General features: G+C 43.0%; 1 protein-coding gene across 2 annotated transcripts in view; it reads right to left on the reverse strand.

Moving 5' to 3' along the window:
* The window catches only part of SUPT3H (SPT3 homolog, SAGA and STAGA complex component), an 881,555-nt gene that overhangs the window by 241,129 nt on the left and 624,142 nt on the right, over positions 1-16,284 (reverse strand). The gene's annotated exons all lie outside the window — the stretch shown is intronic.

Here is a 16,284-nt window from a genome sequence, read left to right on the forward strand (position 1 = left end):
ATCTATTTGTGATAAAAGGGGATGTCATATAATGTTTTACTCAACATGTACAGGGGACTTTCAGCTCCCTTTCTACTTGCCAGGCACTGCTTCAGATATTCCATTTGAACCATATGGGTCCCTGCAGCTTCATGGTGGACAGACAGGAGTCAGAGACTACTTGGGCAGATCAAAGGAATGACAGTGCCAATAAAGGTTAAGTAGTAGTAGTAGTATAAAGGTCATAACTGAATTTACTGCAGCAAAGTTTATTTTGGGGGCCTGAAAGTATGATGAAGCATCTCCATTTTAACATCAGCTTCACTGGCTTCCTACATGTTTTAGCTATAAAATTTCATGCCTTGTTTATAAATTTGTAAGCAGACTATAAATATTATATGTTCTCATTGCTTTGCTTTCCATCACTCAGTAAATTGTTACAATCACAAGACAATTTATTAGTGTATTTTCCAAAAAGGAAAGACGTATGCAGGATTGGTCCAACCATTAGGCAAGACCAGGCAAATGCCTAGAAAAGCGTCTGGGGAGCAACAAAGAGTAACTGCAGTCAAAAGAAACCAACGAATCCAGTTACACAAGTCATAGAAGTATCAGACATACTTCAACTTGCATTTTTATAGGATTTTTGTGTGCTGATCATGCTTGTTGAGTTTAATTATCAAAATCATGGGGGGCTGCAGGCTAAGGCCCTGAAAGTTAATGGGGGGGGGGGAGTACAAGACTGAAGGTTTGCTTAGCATATCTACTATTTTTGTACAGGCTCTAAATGTAATGTACATCTTACTATAATTCTAGAAAAGTTGTTTATTTATATTGCTGTTCCTGAATGAAACGGGCTTCCTTTATCTTAGAGATTATGAGCTAATTATTATACATTTGATTGTGAATTAAAGACATGTGTTTTTCAAACTTATGGGTGAAAGCTGAAGATTTGTTAATTTGCATTTATTGATTTGGATAATTGTATATTGCCAGGAATGTCTACCTATCTTGTACTGTAACCCACCTTGAAACATACTAAATAAAAAATGACAGGATAGAAGCCATCAATAATGTAACAGTATTGCAGTAGTGCAGTTTTGTAATGTGTATGTGTTTATAAACATGCATTCATGTAAATATCTCTTTCACTCTACAAAGACAGACAGACAGGCATGCCTAAAAATCTTGTACCAGAGCTGGCTCAGTGGTAGCCTTCCATGCTCACATACAGACAGTTCCAATCCAAGACAGCCTGGGATGCTGTGAAGGCAATGCTCACAACTTCTGAGAAAGGAGCAAGTCATGATCATCAATAATGATAACTCACACTGACTGGTCTAGAATCTAAGATACAGGATTCTGGAAAGAAATGCAATGACCAGACTAGGAACAGTGATGGGGAGGGTCAATTAAAAAAAAAAAACCAGCAAAAAAAATAAAATCTTAGGCAGTTGTGAATGAAGGTTCAGTCTTTATGTTGTTTTATCCACTAAAACTATAAGGATGTTAAAATTAATCCAGAACACTGCAGCAAGTATTTTGACAGATGTATAAAGAAGAGAGAGCACTTGTCCATCTTTGGCAAAGCTTCACTGGCTTCCAACAGTAAACAACTGCAGTTTAAACTGATGATTTTGACTTTCAATGTTCTGCATAACCAGATGTATGCCTATGTAATGGAGAGGTGCAATGGTATAAGCCATCAAGATGCTTACAGCCTTTATACTCAGAGTAGGCGTCCTTTTAAACTGTATAGCAAGGTAAATGTCTTGTCATTTAGGAAGAAATGAAAAACACTGAGAACAATATTCAGCCCATGGTAGTCAGCATTTTTAAAAATGCTAGCCACTGTGGGCAAACCCAGACATCAGTGCTAAATATACAGGTATTTGGTGACCACCAACACTTATCCAGGTACCAGCAATATTCAGATCAGTATCAGTTAACTCCCCAGCTAAAATTTGTTGCCAGGTTAATGGACTGAATATTGCTTCTAACCTAGAAACTGTTGGAATGTATTGTATTTTGCATGCATTGCCTGTCACCTATTATTTCTCTGTGATTACTCTGTGACCTCTGATGTGAATTACTTAGAGAGGTCACACAGCTATGCAACTTCCTGTGGGGGGTAGATGCAGCAGACACAGCACATGCAGCACATGGAGCACATGGAGCTCATGATCTCTCCTAACCTGAGAGGATCTATGGTGGTGTGAGCATCCATTACCATCTAAGCACATGGAAGGAGCTGATAATACAAATGTATAGTAATATGTATATATAAGCCTGTCTGATTATAATCTAACTACAAACTGTGAGTAAACAGATGTTTTGTTACTTCAACTTTAAAGTGACTCAGCAGTGAATTATTCAGGGGTGAATGAGAGAGAGATGAAGAAAGAAATTAACATTTCTAAAGCTGAAGCTGTGTGTACTAAAATCTGCTAATTATTTACTACAAATAATCCAACAAAAGGGTTATGGGCCCAGGGTCCAGGAATTGAAAAAGAAGAGAAATATTACCAGGCAGAAAAAAAAGGCCACATTTTTCTCTTAAGTTTTAAAGGAAAGATTCAGTCTGTCTCTCTCTCCCCCCACACAGCAGACAGAAGGCTAAGAAAATGGCTGAGGGAAGAAATTCACCATTGTTCTATTCTCTCAAGGTGCCTAAATTAACTGAGTTTAATTATCAGCAGTGGGAATTAAGATTCATATGTTTCCTTGGAGCAAAAAGATTAGATATATGCTTAGATCAAGACAGAACAGCTGAAAATATGGCTGAATGGGACAATGCAAACTATTATGTGAAGTGCATGCTTTTGGAAGCTCTCTCAGAGAAACAAGCCATATTAGTGGAGGGAAAAGATACACCAAAGGACATTTTATATAAACTGAGAACTATGTATGCAACTACATATGCAAAGCAGCAACCAATTTGGTTGGCAGAGTTGAATGAAACCAAATTAAGGGATAAAAGTAAATGTAATGATCACATTATGCATCTTATGTCTTCATTTCAAAAGCTAGAACTTTCTGGAATTCCCATGTGTGATGCATTGAAAAGAGCATTTCTTTTTACCTCACTATCAAAGAAGTTTGATGTTTTTAGGTCTGTAAATGAGGCCATTGAAGGGCAATCTTTTGAACAGGCAACATCAAAACTAAGGCAGGAATGCATAATAAATGATTCTGAGGAGATGTGTTCTCAAAGCAAGTCAGAGAGAAATGAAACAAATTTCTTGGCAAAGAACAGAGGAAGGCGGAGCTATGGGAAAACTCCACCCAAGGGCAAGCTGATTTGCTACTCATGTGGAAAGGAGGGACATGTATCTAAATGGTGTAAGGAAACACAAAACACTCCCTCTAGCTCACCTAAGCCAATGGAACTAAAGAATTTTCAAACCAGGAAATGTATGAAGGACAAAGATAAACACAAGGGTTTTCTAATGGCAGAAAAATCTTTGACTATGGTAAATAATAATTCAAATGAAAGTACTTGGATTTTGGATTCAGGGAGTACATGCCATTTAACCAATTGTAAGAATTTCTTTCAGGAAATGTGTCCAGAGGAAGGTATTCTTAAAACTGCAAACTCAGGGACTGCTAAGATCCAAGCAAAAGGTATTGGATTCTTAAAATGCAAAGTGTCTAATGAAGTTAAAGAAATTCCTGTAAGTGATGTCTTGTATATTCCCCAAGCAGTTTGTAATATGCTTAGTGTATCTACATTAGATAAGAAGGGATTTGTGATTCATTTTGAAAACAGTAAGTGCACAATCTCTAAAAATGATGAAGTGTATGCTGAAGCTTTTATGCATAATGATGTTTATAAGCTGAACATTTCAGGTGAAGCCTCACATATGGCGCAAGTAAGGAAGAATGATGGTAAATGTAGTCTGGAAATCTGGCACCGCCGCCTGGGACATCGTGATTCTAAGGTGATCCAGGATCTTTACAGTAAGCAACTGGCCACCGGCATTCAGATAAGTGCAGATGCTGGTAAAATGGAGAAATGCATAGACTGTGTTACTCAAAAAGGTGTGAGACCCTCATTTCCTGCATACACAGGAAATAGGAGTAATAAAGTGCTGGACTTAATACACAGTGACTTATGTGGACCGTTTAATATCCCATCATTGGGAAATAACAGATTTGTGCTAATATTCTTGGATGATTTCTCTAGATATTGTGTGGCCTATTTGCTGAAAGAGAAAAGTCAAGTCACAGACATGCTGAAGAAATACGTAGCCATGGTGAGCAATAAATTTGAAAGAAAACCAAAGGTTCTTCAGACCGACAATGGTGGTGAGTTCACTTCACAAAGCATGCGCACATTTCTAGAACAAGAAGGCATTCAACATATCACAACAGTAGCTTATACACCAGAACAAAATTCTGTTGCAGAGAGAAAATTTAGGTCACTTGTGGAAATGACCAGATGTATGCTGTCAGATAGCAATCTCCCTAAAAAACTATGGGGGGAAGCCATTCTCACAGCAGTGTACCTACAAAACAGAATGCCAACTAAAGGCGCTGAGCGCACACCACATGAGACATGGCATGGTAGGAAGCCAAACCTGTCACACATAAGAACATTTGGAAGTACAGCATATGCTCATGTACCAAAGCAAAGAAGGCATAAGCTGGATTCCACAACAGAAAGGGGCATTTTAGTTGGCTATACTCCAGGACACAAAGGATATAGAATTTTGAATCTGAAAACTGGCATTGTTGGCATAAGACATGTTACATATTTTGATGAAACAAAAGGGTTGATAAAGGCTGGATTATCCCAGATGAGCCTTATCATCCAGAATATGAAACTAGAACCATAATAGACATGCCAGTGTATATAAATGCCATACCAAGGCAGATGTCTGAAAGCAACTCATCTGTATCTAACGAGGAACAGGCAGAGGAAACAGACACAGAAAGGATCATTGAAGAAGACAGTACAGTTGGAGAAGGGGAATCAATTGGAGAAGAACTCTCAGATTTAGAGGATGCGGAAAGGTCAGACCAACCTGTAGTCAGACGCTCATCCAGGGAAAACAAAGGTGTTCCACCCCCAAGACTGTCTTACTTAACAAAGTCAGCAGAAGCTCAAGAGCCCTTAACATGGGATGAGATTGAGAAAATGCCAGCAGAAGAAGCTGCTGAATGGCATAAAGCTGCACAAGAAGAAATTGATGCATTGAATAAAATTAATACTTGGATTCTTACAAAATTACCTCCTGGCAAGAAAGCTATAGGATGCAAATGGGTATTCAAGTTAAAAAGGAATGCACAAGGAAAAGTGGAAAGGTATAAAGCCAGATTAGTCGCAAAGGGATATCTTCAAAAATATGGAGAAGATTTTGATGAAGTGTTTGCACCTGTAGTGAAACACACGACAATAAGAACACTTCTGAGCATTGCAGTCTCAAAAGGCATGCAAGTCAACCACATTGATGTGAAAACAGCGTTTCTTCACGGAGATATAACTGAAGATTTGTACATGGAACAGCCAACAGGTTTCATAAATACAAAACAAAGACAGCTAGTGTGTAAATTAAACAAAGGTCTTTATGGATTAAAGCAAAGTGCAAAATGTTGGAATGAAAAATTGCATGAAATATTGACAAATTTAGGATTTAAGCAAGGTGAAGCAGATAAATGCTTGTACACTAGGTGCACAAATGGACAATATGCATACATTTTAGCTTTTGTTGATGATCTGCTCATTGCAAGCGAAAGTGAGCAAGAGTACAAGGACATTGTAAAGTGTTTAAACCAGAATGTTGAGATAAAAGAACTTGGTAATGTGTCATACTATCTTGGTATAGAAATTGAGAAACAAAATGATGGTTCTTATCTTCTAAGCCAGAAGCAGAAAATAAATGAGCTTATTGAAAGTTTAGGTATGCAAGATGCCCAAGTTATAAGCACTCCCATGATCACTGATTTTCTGAAGGATGAAACAGTAAGAGAACCTTTACCAGATAACATCCAATATAGATCAGCCATAGGTAAGCTTTTATATCTAGCTACCACATACAGGGCTGATATAGCAAATGCAGTAGGAATTTTGAGCAGAAGAGTCAGCTCACCTACCAAATCAGATTGGACTGCAGTTAAAAGGATGGTAAGGTATTTAAAGGGTACCATTGATTGTAAATTAAAGATTTCAGCCAATAGTAATCCAAAACTAATATGTTACTGTGATTCAGATTGGGCAGGGGATCATTCTGATTATAAATCCACAAGTGGATATGTGTTTATGTATGGAAATGTACACATTTCATGGGCCAGTCATAAACAAAGTATTGTGAGTTTGTCTTCTACAGAAGCTGAATATGTGGCCGTATCGGAAGCGTGCAGAGAACTGATGTGGATTGAAAAACTTTTGCTGGATTTTGGAATAGCTGAACAGAGACCAATCCAGATAATGGAAGATAATCAGAGCTGCATCCGACTGTCACAGAATGACAAGGTTCAGTCACGCACCAAGCACATCGCAACGAAATACCACAACGTGCGAGAGTTGGCGAAAGAAGGGGTCATCAGTCTACACTATTGTCACACCAGTGAGATGACAGCTGACATCATGACCAAACCGTTACCCAGAGAACATTTTGTGAATCTGCGTATAAAGCTTGGACTTTGTATGAATAAATAATTGCATGACAGTTATGCATGAGAAGGGGTTTGTTGGAATGTATTGTATTTTGCATGCATTGCCTGTCACCTATTATTTCTCTGTGATTACTCTGTGACCTCTGATGTGAATTACTTAGAGAGGTCACACAGCTATGCAACTTCCTGTGGGGGGTAGATGCAGCAGACACAGCACATGCAGCACATGGAGCACATGGAGCTCATGATCTCTCCTAACCTGAGAGGATCTATGGTGGTGTGAGCATCCATTACCATCTAAGCACATGGAAGGAGCTGATAATACAAATGTATAGTAATATGTATATATAAGCCTGTCTGATTATAATCTAACTACAAACTGTGAGTAAACAGATGTTTTGTTACTTCAACTTTAAAGTGACTCAGCAGTGAATTATTCAGGGGTGAATGAGAGAGAGATGAAGAAAGAAATTAACATTTCTAAAGCTGAAGCTGTGTGTACTAAAATCTGCTAATTATTTACTACAAATAATCCAACAGAAACTCCTGGCACCACCTAGACTCCACCCCTGGACTGCCCTACAGTCTTCCCAGACTTTCAGTGGCATGATCCAAATAAGCGTCACTGAAAATCTGGATATGACCCTGTTAGTGGGATTTATCCAGGCAGCAGCTGCTTCTACTGAGACTGACACTTTTACAGCAGCTATGCTCTACTGGAGGCAGACAAAAGCTCATCCCTTGCTTTGACTGGACAGCAGCAGGTACCTTACGCGCATACTGTTGATGAGAACGAGTGCACTGGGGCTGAGCCAGAACAGGCTGGCCAGAAGAGGTGGCACACCTACATCTCTGTGGATAGTAGGCACCCGTCCTAGACTTGAAAAAAGACCTCTTAGATGAGAGGCTGATGCAGAAGGCACCCAGCAGGAGAGAGAAGAGATGGTTTCAGTGTTTGTTTTTTTTACTTTAAATTTTTATTAAATGGTTTTGAAAAGGTATTAAAACATTTGAAACATTTAAACCGTTCAGCGTGCAACACTACATATGTCCTTTACCATACATATATGTCACATATTCTCTGTCCAACTGATTTGTAATACCAACAGAAACACTGTAAATCTCCCTCCTCACCCCAGACACAGTACCATCCATCCATATTCCGTACAATATGTTCCCCCCGCTTTCCTTGGCGACTGTCTGTGACCAGGTGGTGAGGTATACCTTGCCCCCTACCCCCCCTCTCCTCTCTGTCAACCCTGATTCTCCAGTTGATCCCCCCCCCACCTCTGCCTATCCTCCCACCCCTGGAATGTGTCCTCTCCCCTTAAAGTCCCTCAATCATTTGTTGCAGTTTTGCCCATCCCCATTTCCGTCGAAGCTCTCCCTCCCTTCTATATACTGTTAGATGCTCCATCTGCCCCAATATTTTCACTTTAATCTTCCAGTCTTCTATATTCGGGGGGTTTGCTGATTTCCAACAGCACGCTATAAGGCTTTTAGCCGCTGCTAGTCCCCACCGCATCAGTTTACTCTCCTCCCATACCTCTCGTTCATTATACAATCCCAACAAGCATTGCCGTGGACCACACAACAGTGACACTCCCATTATACAGGCCAACCTTTTCATCACCGCCTGCCAAAATGCTACCAGCCCCTCACATGTCCACCACTCATGAAGAAATGTGCCTTTCTGCTTGTTACATCTCCAGCACACATCTGATGCGCCTGGATATATCCTCTTTAGCCTCTCTGGCATGTAGTACCATCTAGACAATACTTTATAGGCATTTTCCTGTATTAACACACAGACTGAGGCTTTTTGTACTTCTCCACATATACCTTACCATTCCCGCTCTGTAAATTGACATTGCAAATCCTTTTCCCAAGCTTCCTGAAATGGCTATTTTTTATCCTCGTCCCCTTGGATAAACCGGTATATTACCGATATGGCTTTCGGTACTCTCCCCAGTAAAATCCATAAGTTCTCTTAACTTTCCGTTTCCCATAGGTATCCCCTCCTCCACCCTACCTTGTCCATAAAATGCTTTATTTGCATATATGCAAACCCCTCCCCCTCCGGGATCCCATATCTGGTACACACCTCGTTGAAACTTCACATTCCACTCCCATGCAGCACGTCCCGAAATTTCACCACTCCCTTCTGCTCCCACCTTGTAAAAATAGCAGTTTCTCTGCCCGCCCCAAACTTGGGTCCCACCTTATTGAAGCCATTGAGGACACTCTTCCTTTTCCTCCCCCCTGCTGTCCTTTCCCTATCAGCTCTGTCGTCCACAACGAGCTCAGGCTCCTTTGTGGCCAGTAGGACTGTTCCACCTGGATAGCCGGTTTCTCCCTCATCCTCTCCCAATCTAATATCATCCTCATTTGGGCTCCCCAATAATACCACTCGAGATTTGGGACTGCTCTCCCCCCCTCCCCACCGCCCCCCCCCCCCCTCACAATACTCTTTGTGCCATTCGTGGTTTCTTATTTCCCCATATGAAACTCATCAAAAGGCTTTGTAGTCTACTAATATACTGTTTCGGGACCGCTAAAGGCAGGGCTTGGAATAAAAATAATATGCTAATATGTGCGGGAGCACATTCATTTTAATCACCGCCATTCTTCCCCACCAGGACAGCCACTTGTTTTTCCAGCGCGACAGGTCATTTTTAATTTGTTCCTGTAATCAACCATAGCTTAATTTAAATACCCCTTCCAAGTTCCCTGGTACCTGTATCCCTAACTATCGAATTTTCCGTGGCGTCCATTTAAACTTATATCGTTCCCTTACCCTAGCTTCCTCCTCTTTACTGAGCGATATACCCATGATCTCACTTTTTTCCATATTTATCTTAAGCCCTGCATATATGCCATATTCCTCGAACATTTCTTGTATCACCAACAGTGTCCCCCTCCACCCTGGGTCTTTCACATACAATAACATATCATCCGCGAATAACGCTATTCGGTGCTCTCTCTCCCATATCCTCATCCCTTTCAACCCTGGGTGCTCCCGTATCCTCTCTGCCAGCGGCTCTATGTATAAAGCAAATAAAAGTGGGGACAGAGGGGACCCCTGCCTCATACCTCTAGTTATGGAAAAGAAAGTAGAGTAGCCCCCATTAATATTCAAACAGGCCCTCGGGCTCCTATACAAAGCATCAATCCATAGACTGAAATGCCCTCTTAGCCCCATTCTATCTAGCACTGCCCGCAAGAACTCCCAGTTTACCCTATCGAACGCCTTTTCCGCGTCCATCGATAGGAGTGCCATTCCCCTATCTGTCCTTTGAGCCTCCCATAGCAAGTGTAACGTTCTCCTAATGTTGTCCCCCACTTGCCTCCCTGGTATAAATCCCGCTTGGTCCATATGGACCAGTTTCAGCAACAATCTACTCAATCTATTTGCTAATACTTTAGCAATGATTTTTGCATCTACATTCAATAGGGAGATGGGTCTATAGGACTCACACCTAGTCGGGTCCTTTCCCCGGTTTAGGCAGGACCACCACTCCCGCCTCCATCATAGATCGCGGGAGCTCTTCTCCTTCCAAGACTCCATTTCCCACCCTCATCAATAGGGGACTAAGCTGGCTCTCGAAATGTTTATAGAACCGGGCCGTGTACCCATCTAGCCCAGGGGCCTTTCCATTGGGAAGATTTTTAATAACCCCCTGTATTTCCCCCAGTACTATAGGTTCTCCCAGCCTCTGTCTCTCCTCCTTACTCAGTTTTTTTTCAGGGGAATTTGATTCAAATAGCTCTCCATGTTCTCCCTCCTTACCCCCTCTGGTGCTGTATATAAGTCTTTATAATTAATCTAAGAAAACCTTTTTCTTTTTCCTGATCAGTATGCACCCATCCTCCCTTCTCCTCTAGTATTTTCTGTATCATTGCCTTACCTCTCTTAGCTCTCAGACATCTGGTCAACATAGTGCTTGATTTATTAGCGAATTCAAAATAATGTTGACGAAGGCGTGTACGCATATATTCAATCTTGGCCATCTGTGCCTGATCCAGCTCCCCTCTAACCCGTCTGAGTTCCGCCCATACCATAGCCGTTGGATTTCTCTGGTGGGTCTTTTCCAGTTTATTCAATCTCATTCTCAAGGCCAGCATCTCCTATCCCCTCTCTCTTTTCCTCTTCGCTCCCCATTTAATCAATACTCCCCGCACCACCGCCTTCATTGCATCCCACAAAATCCCATCCCTCACTTCTCCCGTGTTATTAGTTCTCCAATATTCCTGCATAGTGGCCTGCACCTCCTCCCTCACCTGCTCATCACCCAAAAGAGCTTCATTCAATTTCCATGTTGTTCTTCTCTTCCCGTGTCCCCATCCCTGTATTTTGAGCCATACGGGCGCATGACCTGAAATGTGAATAGATTCTATTTCCGCCTCCTCAATCGCCTGCACCCAGTTGCGGTGCACCCACAATCCATCTATCCTTGTGTAAGAGCTCACTGCATGGGAGTAGAAGGAGTATCCCCACTGCATTCCATGTACCACCCTCCAACTATCCACCAGCTCCTTCTGGTTCAAGAACTTATGTAAGGCCTTTCTCCCCGTACTCGATTGGTATCCCCCTACTCCTGAATGATCCAGCCGTGCATTAGGAGCTATATTGAGATCTCCTCCGACTATCACCTGTCCCTTTATGAACCCTTGAATTTAGTCCCATAGCGTCTGGAAGAATTCTCTGTGTCCTGTATTAGCAGCATAAATGTTGACCAGAGTTACCTCCTTTCCCTGTATCCGGCCTCTTATGGCCACACATCTCCCTGTCGTGTCTTTAAATTCATTTTCAATAGTCAGCCCACTTGTCTGCCTTATCAATTTGGCAACACCACTCACCCTCCTCCCTCCTGTAGCTTGGTGCGTCACTACCCCTTTATAGACCTTCCCCCTCAGCAGATGCCCATCCCTGGGTCGTAGGTGAGTCTCTTGTAGAAATCCCACATCCCACCTCAACCTGGTCAGTTTTTTCAGTACTCTTATTCGTTTCCCAGGATTGTTGAGTCCATTCACATTCCAGGAACCTATCTTAAATCCTACCCCCCCTCCCCTCCTCCCTGTAGGCCCCCCTTGTCCTTCTACATCCCTCCCTCCCCTCTCGCCCCCACCCTTCCCCTTTCTTACCCCAGACACTACTGAGTCCATTGATCAGAAAGGACGCTCCGCTCTTGCCCCCCGGGCCCCCCTCACACCGACCCCCCAGCCTCCCCCCTTTAGATTACTAATGGTCTTTCTCCCCCTCCCCCCCAACTCTACCCCCCTCATATATCAACTCACCACCAAACATCATACTGAAACCCAGTTCATACCATAACCGTCCATCCTATCACAGCACTCATTCCTTAGAGTCCTCGAGAGGCGCTTTTATCGTTCCTCTTCCCTCTGGTAGTCGCCATCTGCCATGCCGAATCTGTGCGAGGCTCCTCATTCTCCGGTGGTCTTTGCTCCCGGTCTGGGAGTCCTTCGCATCCCAGCATTCTCAACGCCTCCCATGCTTCCGCAGGTGTCTTCACCTTCCGGGACTTTCCCTCCACCGTGAGCCATATCGCAAAAGGGAAGAGCCAACGATATCTGATCCCTTTGGCTCTCATGTAGCTTGTCACTTCTCCCATTGCTTTTCTTTTTTGCAGTGTAATTCCCGCCAGATCCTGGTATATTCCTATCTTGTAGTTCTTCCAATGTATCACCTTCTGTTGTCAGAATCTGTTCTTTAGTAGGGAAGTCCAAAAAACAGGCTATAATATCTCTCGGCGTGGATTATCTCTGAGGGCCCACACTTCGGTGTAAGCGCTGCAAACTGATGTTGCGCTTTTGTTGTAAACTGGTGTTTCGCTGCCCCTCTTCACCCTCCGGGTTTAGGATGTATTGACACAGTTCCTGAATCACCACCTCACAGTTACTGAAAATGTCTAACTCCGGGATTCCTTTAAACCGCAGATTGTTGTGGCGAGATCTGATTTCCAAATCCTCCACCTGTTCTTGAAGCTGCTGAATCTCTATTGCTGTTTTGTGTGTCTCTGCTTTCTTACTCTGCACCGCAGCCTGGACCATTTCCATCTTTTCCTCAACTTCGTCCACCCGAGTCCCCAGGTCTCTAATCTCCGTCTGGATCTCTTTGAGTGTGCATTGGATGTCCTTCCTGACTCCTTCGATTTCTGATTTCAATTCCTTGAACCATCCCACCACCTCTGCTTTGGTGATTTCTTCACCGGTCTTGCCCGTCTCTCTGAGGGCATCATCTTCTGAATCCGAGGGGATTGTGACCAGTTTTTCCTTTTCTCCTCCCTGGGTGGTTCCGGCTCCTTCCTGTTTCGCCTTCCCCGTTTGGTCTCTGGCGAACCGGAACTTCTCCAGGCTCTTTTTCGGTCGCATCTTCTAAATCTTTGATATCTGTATCACCTTTACTTAAAAGCCGCTTGGGCCTGGGTGGTTGCTCTCTGTATCTTTCTCACCTCTCGCTGGGCTGTGTTGGCATTTGGCCTCTCTGGGTGTCTCCTTCAGCTCTGCCCCCTCTGATTATAGAATATACATCAACTTTTAAGTCCAGTTATTCTCTGCCTTTCTGCTTAGCCCTCTGCACCAGTCTCCTGGATCTCCTCTGTATGTCCAGTTCCACCGAACTCTTTTTGGTGACAGCTGCAGTAGCTAACCCCCACTTCCAGGGACTCACATGATGCTGCTTCCCCTTGTAAATTCGCTGCTTCTTGGGGGGGGGGACATTTCTCCCACTTCTCTAGGCAGCCAGTCCAGCTCTCCTCCACCTTTCCTCCTTCCTCTGCAGTTTCCAGTGTTTTAAACTCTTTGGTAACGGGGGGGAGGGGGAGGGGGATGCCTAGGGGAGCTCTCTTTCTCTCCACTCACCGGCCTCCACTGCTCCCAGCACTGCTCTTATCCTTCTGCCTGCGCTCAGGTGCTCCACTGCGGCCTCCTGCTCTCCTCACTGCCGGTCCCGTTCATTTAGCTCCCCACGGGGGAGCGCGCCCTCACTCCGGTCGCCATCTTGGATCACGCTCCGATGTTCGCCTTCCTCCCGCTTTCCCCGCTCGTTCCAGGCGGTTTTTCTTAATGCCGCCCGTTCCCTTCCACTCCCACCAGCTTCAGCCCTGTAATCGTCCCTCCGTTTGGTGTTCCAGTGTCCGAAGGTCGGGGGGCTTGATCGGGGCACCGTGGAGGTCACCTCTCGGCGGCCATCTTGTCTCTCGGCTCCACCGGAAGTCCAGTTTCAGTGTGTTTTTTGATTTGGTCAGCAACCTCCTCAACCTTCTTTCCAAAAAAGGTTATTCCCCCTGCTGAACCAACTGGTCCAAGTCAGAAACACGGAGCCATGTTTGAAAGAATTATTCCATTACTGTGGAGCAACTTACTCAGATGCATATGTAATAGTAGAGCTGCTCTGAACTGTCTGGTCTGTGCTGCTTGACTAAAGATGCTCTCTCTGAGGACTGTTTCAGGGAGTAATGAGAAGTATGAAGCAAAGACCAGGTAGTCGCTTTGCAGATGATCTCTAGAGCAGTTTTTCTCAACCCAGTCCTTGAGGCACACCTAGTCCCATCATGTTTTCAGGATATCCACAATGAATATGTAGGAGACAGATTTACATATCAAGGAGGCAGTGCATGCAAATCTATCTTATGTATATTCATTGAGGATATACTGAAAACCTGATGGGACTAAGTGTGCCTCAAGGACTGGGTTGAGAAACATTGCTCTAGAGATGAAAATTTCAAGAGGGCTATGATAACAGCAGTGGCTCTGATCTGGTGAGGTTTGACTCGACTGGGCAGGGGAATACCAGCTTGATTATAACTGAATGAATGACCTTAGCCGATTATGGTTTGCCACAGGACTACCAAGTTTTCTGAAGCCAATAAGAGAAACAACTGTACAGAGTTCCTGCTGAACTTTGTTCTTTTCAGGTAGTGAGAGTGAGCTCATGTACAGTGTGTGAAGTATGATAACTCTTAGTACCTCATTGAAACTGACAAAACTGGTTCCCTGTCCAGAGTCTAATCAGTAAACCCACAGTCCAAATTCTTGTATCTAGCTTTAATGTAAAATCCTTAGGACTGTCACCTCCCATTCATGAAATCTAGTGGTAGCAAGGAAACCTTCAATGTATCAGGGGACAGTTTCAGATGAATTTGTGTTTAAAAGGTGCTAAACTTGTTTCAGAGTTTTTATTTTTATTTTAAAAAACAGCATCTTCCAGGCTCCCCTGATCCTACGCAACTTCCATATTTAAAAGACTGGACTTTTGAAGGGGATGATTGAATGAGACATACTTGCTACAACTCCTCTTACCTTTCTGTGTTGCTTTCTTTAATTTCCATGGGGAAGCAAACTGGTATACGCCAGCTCAAATCTTCTGCTTCTCTGTGAGCACCAGCTCTTCAGAAGCCTTTAATAGCACAGCTAATTACAGCAATGCCCTCTTTGGATCTGAGTGATTTGTTCACTGCTGGTAGCATTGGAACAGCCACTCAACTTCAGCTTGATGTCATTCTGACCCTAGATAAAACCATACCACCACTACCTCCAGGTCTAGAATAGCTGGATTTAGAAGAGGCTTCTCTTGCCATGGCATGAACTGAGTCACAGGGTTAAGGTGCAGAAGGTGTCCTTTCCAGTAGCTTTGTGATGCAAGCCTGCAGTAATCACCTTGGATAGCTTTTGGAACTATATGGTCTCTGTAGAATGGTTGGTTGCTTCTAAAGCTACATTGATTATAGATATACATTGTAAGGTGCAGTTCCAGGATTCTGTGGTTGGTTAGCAAGGAATGAGAATTGAGAAGTTAGAGCAATAATCAGCCCATGTTTAGTCTGCTTGGGCTGGTATGACATAAAACAGGTGTACATTGCTGACTGGAGAATACTGAGCTCTCCCAAGCCCTTAAATGAGAGTTTTGAACTTCTCTAAGCCTGTTCTATTTCTCCTCTTGATTTATTTCAAAGATGCATGAGGAAGATTTTGGGATGGCCAGAGGAGGTTTGTTCTACTATTGCTAGAAATTTTTTTTTTAATCTACCTTCTGGTCCTTTAACTTGTGGAGGTGGAACTGTGCCAGGTAAGAGGATTGGAGGAACAAGAGGACGACTATATGTGGACTCCCTGAATGTATCCAATCTCCCTGAGTCTTCTAAAGAAGTAGTTGTGAAAACAGGTCCCTCCTGGTTTCCTTTGCATTTTTGCAGGATAGAAACTCCATGTTGAGACTGCAGTTTAGGAAACAGCACACCTTATTTTAGGGCTTCAAGATTCAGATTAGCTCCAAGATTCAGATTATCCCTTAACTCTGTCGTGAGAGTCAGATCAGGAGAAAGAAGAAAAAGGGTCCCTTTGTCTGGATTTTGAATTTTAAGCTTTTCTTCCTAGGAGTAGCCAAATCTTTCTTGCTTTTCTATTTGGTCTTTAGGTTTCTCATTTTTTTCTCTCTTTCTTTTCTTTTTAATTTCTAGAAATAACTGTATTGCATATGGTGCTCTGTAGCCAACTTTGAATATTCTACTGAATAATAAAAGCAGAATATTTATTTAAGTGAATTTAGCTGACCCTTTTCCAATAGTAACTCAAGGTAAGTTACATTCAGGTACACTAGATATTCTTCTGTCTCCGTAAACTCACAAATCTAATTTTGTACCTGAGGAAATAGGGTTAAGTGATTTC

The sequence above is a fragment of the Microcaecilia unicolor genome, chromosome 3 (assembly GCF_901765095.1).
Source record: "Microcaecilia unicolor chromosome 3, aMicUni1.1, whole genome shotgun sequence".
In the NCBI taxonomy this organism is placed as follows: Eukaryota; Metazoa; Chordata; class Amphibia; order Gymnophiona; family Siphonopidae; genus Microcaecilia; species Microcaecilia unicolor.